The following is a 6,000-nucleotide window of genomic DNA, read 5'->3' as shown; positions in this document are numbered from 1 at the left end:
GAACTTTAACAAACAGTTTCGAGTTCCTTCTGTGCTCTTTGGTGGGGATGCATATGTGAATCATGCTATCTGTGCAACTCTGGTGCAGTGTCAAGTGCTTTCTCACTGAGAAAAGTCAAGCTGTAAGAATTTGTTTGTTTGTTTTAGCTTCTACAGACAAGGTGAGGTTAATTAAAAAAAAAAGTTGGGTCCATATCTTTTTCTTCTGTGCTGAATGCTTGTAATCTGTTAATTAATCTGTCCTGGTCTGTCCTACAGTGAAGTAGGATAGCGTTTTTTTCATCTGATTGAAGTCCCAGCCAAGACACAGGGTACAAAATAATTGAGGAAAATTGGAAGCAAATCTGATTTTTACTTGAAAGTAATGCAGATCTGTGTGTTCTGGCATCTCTTGTTCCAGAGTACAACGGTGAGAAGGGATCTTGGAAATATTTTTAGGCTCAGCAAAAATGTGATAATGTTCCATGAAGTCAGATGAGGACTCACAAACTCATGAAATCCCTTTGAACCAGTTTGGCTGTGCTTTTCTACCTCTGAGATTGTTACTTCGAAGCATTACTGGCAACAGTGGATATTTGGAAGCTCACCCTCAAAACTGCAGTAAGCAAACACATTCAGAGCCTAAGGGATATTTTAGAAAACTTATTCAAGCTTAGCCATGTGTGTATTATGTTTTTGTGAGAATGAATAGAGAGGGAAAAAATGTTGTTACAGTTGAGTGAGAAGGCATAATTCAGGAATAAAAAATGCAACCTGTTATGACACCACAAATACTGGAGTATTGAATTGCTTGGGCTTTGTTCACCCTCATCGGAAAGATGGAGTGTGTTGTCTGGAGGGTGACAGGCCGCTCTGTCTGAGATGTTATGTCATACCAGGACTCACCATGGTGAAGGGGCAGTGTAGGTGGAGAGGGGAAATGCTACACTGAAGTATGAAAGTATGATTGTAAAGTAATTCTTGAGTTCTGAGATTTAAAAGTACTGGACTCAACTGAAAAGCTGTTTTACCTGAGTTTCTTTATGTCACTTTGTAGAGGTGAAGACAATTTAAGACTTAACGTTGAAAAGGTCTTATTTATTCCTTTCATTGCAGAGGCATGCTCCAGCTTGCAGAGATGTTGCTACATTAATTCCATGCCACTGCTCTGTGCTTTTGAGGGCTGCCTGTTTGGCTTTATTCCTCTTAAAGTTAATATTTGCACACAGTTTGTTTGGTTTTTTTTTTTATTTATTTAAATAATCCCCAACCTTCTGTTATACAGCCTGATGTTCTTCAGTCATGTTCAAATACGAGGGTAAAATATAAGAGATTTGAGCTGGTGTGTGGCAGAGGAAGAGGTCACAGTATAGACTACAGTGTTAATAAAAGGAATACAAATATTGTGAGATGCAGGCTTCTGAGAAGAATGAGGCCATGCTTTGAACATGCTGAGTTAGCCTGGTTAGGAGGATGTGCAGTCCTGTCCTGATGCCAGTGCAGAGGCTGGTTTTAGGAATTAGACTGGGGAACTGAACTGCAGCAAAGTTATCTTTACTCTTCCTTCCTTCCTTCCTATTTTTTCCCCTTTAAGTTATTTGGTTATTTTCAGTTCATCCTCTAGTCTGCTTGGTTATGCAGTTGTGCCAGCTCAAGGAAGAGGTTTAGCATGGGAATACATGGGCAAGAACAGAGAAAGACAGGATAACTCTCTGCAGCTGTACTGTCTTTGTTTTCTTTGCAGTATTTGTGTTAGCAGAGATCTTTTGTTCTTTTAACTGCTGTGCCTGTAGCAGTGGTTTTTGTATAAAATACTTAATTAAATATATTTGCCTTGCTGGACTTAAGTGTTTTGGAAAATATGCTTTTAATTATATGTCAGTTCCTACAGATGGTAGGGTACAGGTAAATAACTGCTGCGTGGCCTTGAATAATAGACTTTCTCTGCTATCTCAAAACTAGCTCATTGCGTCCTTCCTGAGAGCAGATACTAAGGTAGGTAGACTTTGCCCTCATGTTCTTGACATGAAACTATTGGCTGTCTGTCTTGTAATAGTAGTTTTCATCTCTTTGGAGTCTTCTACATACCGGTGTTGTACGCACCCCTCTTTTTGCCAGCAGCAAGATCAGGAGATGACAAATAATTCTCTCTTTGTGGGGGGAAGGTGTAATATGAGAACTGGAGAAATGTTTCCTGTCTGTGTTCTTCATGTCCCTGTCTAACACTTTTTGTCTTGTGCTCTGAGCTTTTTTTTTTTTTTTCTGCAATAAGGCTATTGCCATTTTTCTTCCAAAAAAGTCTGACTGAGGGGGAGCTTCCGTTGTCATTTAACAGTGCCATGTGTTGCAAAAAGGCAGGATAGTGATTGCTTCCAGGAATAATTTCATGGCTCTGTTAATTATTGGAGTCATTCAACAGCTGAAAAATAAAACGTCTTATAGAAATGAAAAGTGGTTTGGCTTTGTCTTTAAAACAAATGTAAGCTCACAGGGTTTCAGCAGAGGGTGTTTACAAGTTGATATGTCATAAATGGTAACAAATGTTAATTATTTTGCTAGCAGAGGTTGCTGTAGGAGCAAAAAGAACTCTGTTCTAAAGTGAATGTAGGTATTGCAGGCTGTGGTAAGTGATAATTTAATAAGGATAATAAGGATATCAAGCTACTGGAGGGTGTCCAAAAGATGGCCATAGAGTTGATGAAGGATTTAGAGGGGAACTTGTATGAGGAGCAGCTGAAGTCACTTGGTCTGTTCAGCCTGGAGAAGGTGAGCCTGAGGGGAGACCTCGTAGCAGTTTACAACTTCCTCACAAGGGGAGGAAGAGGAGGAGCAGGTGTCGATCTCTCCTCTGTAATGGGCAATGATAGGACCCAAGGGAATGGCAGGAAGATGCGCCAGGGGAAGTTTAGGTTGGATATTGGTAAAAGGGTCTTCACCCAGAGGGTGGCGGAGCACTGGAACAGGCTCTCTAGGGATGCAGTCACGGCACCAAGCCTGACAGTATTCGAGAAGCATTTGGACAACACCCTCAGCCCCATGGTGTGGATGTTGGGGTTGTCCTATGCAGGGACAGGAGCTGGACTTGTGGGTCCCTTCCAGCTCAGGTGATTCTGTATTTCTACGATTCTGTAATGCGAGTGGGGTTTGTGCCTGGCTCGCACCCGCCCGCGGGGCGGCTCTGCGGTGCAGGACCCTGGAGAGCGACCTGTCCCGCCCCGCGCCTCCGCCTGGGGGCGCTCGCAGGCCGCTTCTGTTCTCAGGGGGAAACTTTGTCGTGTTCTACGCTGCTGGAACTGAAGTGTGCTACACAGCGACATAAAACATCGCTTACGTTAGTCATCTGAACTGTATTTGGATATACATTGTATCCAACTGGCTGGCATAGCGAAGTGGTACGTGTGAACTCAAAAACTTCTAAGTGCTTTTTTTTTTTTTTATTTAAGAAGGAAAACTTTTGAAAGGGTGGGACCCTACGAATTATTTGACTTCTGTATTTCTTCTATTTGAAAGTATTGCTTTTTTTGCTTAGAAGATTGTCTTGTAGTCCTTTTGTTTCAAACTGAAGCTATTGACACATTGACCTTCAGAGGCTGATGTGCAAGATTCCACAGATGAGACTTGTTACTATTTGACGTAACTCGAGTTTATTTGTAATGGTTGATATTGGTAAGAAAATACGACCTAATACAAGACAAACAACTGAGATTTTTTTAAACCTTCCTTATTCACACTGGATTCAACGGAACATACTTTAAGTACTGTTTGGTTTTTTTTGTCAAAGTGTGTTTTCTTCTCTGTGTTTATACAGAGTATGTTTGCAAGCTGGTTTTGCAAAGCTAGCTCAGCACAGCTGGAAGTTGTTCTTTTTCCATCCTTTTCTCCTGTGCTTTACCTTAATATTTGCTGTAGGACTCGAAAGAGTTTAATCCATCGTCTCTTATTGCTAAAGGGAGGAACTATACTGCTTCTGTTGGTGCATGTGTTCTGTTATGTAGGTTTATTGCAAATATCTTTTAATGTCTCAGAGGGGTTTAAGCTTTGGATTGAAAATGAAGGCTCCAATGAAACAGCAAGATTGTTGTGGCAAACTTCCTTACATGCACTTGTGTTCTCTTAAGTGCTACCTGTCCCTTGACCCTAGCAGTTGTGGCATTCAGTGTGTGGGTTCTGTTAGATGCTCTCAGGCTGACATTCTTTCCCAAAAATTATCCAGTGAAACTTGTAATGTAAAAAAAAGTTGTCTGTAAGACCTCCAAACAGGGCAAAGAAAAGCAATGACAGGAAAAAAAATCCTTATTTTCTGCAAGAATAGATAAGCTGCCCAGAGTAATGCCAAGACACTTCAGCAACGTGAAAGAAAAAAAAATCCACACTGAGATGAAAATATGATGTTAAGCTGTAGAGCAGTGGTGCTTGAAGAAGACTTGCTGACAGACTATTGCTGAATGACTCTAAAATCAAGAAATACCAAAGAGCATTTGCAAAATATTTGTGAAAACGGTCATAGGCCCCCAAAATGTTGTTGCCCAGCAAAATAGCTGATTCACAGCAAAACTACACAGGGTTTCTTGTTGCTGGGTTTTGCTTATTATTAGTTCTGCATTTCTAGCTGCCTACATGCTATGCAGATGTAGCGGTGAATGTTTTCTTTTTGTTCTTTCTCCACTTGGCTTACAAGGGGTACCAAAGGGTGATGCTCTTGTTTTCTCTTTTGTGCCTCAAAACAGTCATTGTTTCTTAATGAAGTACCCTTGTTCACTTTGTCAGTGCTGTCCTGTTGTCAGTGTAGTTATCAAGTGTGTTCTTGTGCCTGAGAGACTTGCAGGTACTATTTCCTGTGTTTAGAGGATAATTCAGAGGATATTGTGTAGGCTGACATTGGAGTAACTGATTTGCTGCATGTTCAAGGATTAGGACGCTTGATGTTTTATTGGCACCTTGCAGACCATAGTCAAATTTCTCTTTGGAAATTTTTGGCAGAAGACTTTCCTATTCAGGCAGAGTAACTGATTACCAAGTGACGTTAAAAAGAAAATTAAATATTCCTTGAGCTCTTTGCCTCAGGTTTGGATGTGCTTTACTGAAATTTAAAAATTACCATGCAAATTTAAAACAGATGTCATTTGTTATTATAATCTCTAAAATGCTCAGTGAAGATGTTGAACATAAAATAATTTTAAACAGCAGGTTTGAATTACAAAAGCCATTTCAGTGCAAGTCGAAATACTGCAGTTGTAGTTTCATTTTCTGGCAGAGTGTTTTGTGCCTCAAAAGAGAAAGGAAATGAGATTTTTGAAAGGAAGAAAAGGAATTTGATCATTATTCCACTCCTATTCATAGTATGATTGTACGATGAAGTCAAGATGAGGATTTTGCTTTTCCTGTATTTAAGTAGTAAGGAAAGATGTGAGAGAGAGTTACTTTGAGACTGGCTGTTAAGTCTCTTGTATAAATTAAGTTGTGCAGTCGATAGATGTATGTGCTGTGACAGCAGGAATGACTTGATTGCATTTCTTGAGTGGTGTAACTTTATAAATTAGTCAAAGAAAAGAGTAGGGACTGTGAAAGCCATCTTGGATGATATGTAACTGTTGAACCATGCAAAATACTGTCACTTAGACCACACATCTCCCACTTTGCTCCCCAGCCCTAAGCAAAAGGATCATTTTTTGTGTGAACAAATTGTACAGTCGCCACTTTGACAGTTTAAATTACAAAATACACAACACTGTTTACTTGAAAAATGTATTTGTCACCCAGAAACATACCAGCCATTTCTGTCTATTTATTTTTTTCTGTAAAAGATATTTACCAAGGCCGTCGATGCTTATTGAAAATGCATTTCCAATAGATTTTCTTCATCTTAACCAACAGACTTGACAGTACTACTGAAGCATGGTCCCTCTAAAAGCAATGACTAATGTATCTTGAGCTCCCTGTCTTGGCACTTCATTGTCCTTAAAAAAATATTCCTGTCAATGGGGCATATTCCATGTAGTATTTTGTGTATTTTTTTATTGC

This window comes from Phaenicophaeus curvirostris, chromosome 3 (assembly GCF_032191515.1).
Source record: "Phaenicophaeus curvirostris isolate KB17595 chromosome 3, BPBGC_Pcur_1.0, whole genome shotgun sequence".
In the NCBI taxonomy this organism is placed as follows: Eukaryota; Metazoa; Chordata; class Aves; order Cuculiformes; family Cuculidae; genus Phaenicophaeus; species Phaenicophaeus curvirostris.
This window is presented reverse-complemented; position numbering follows the sequence as displayed.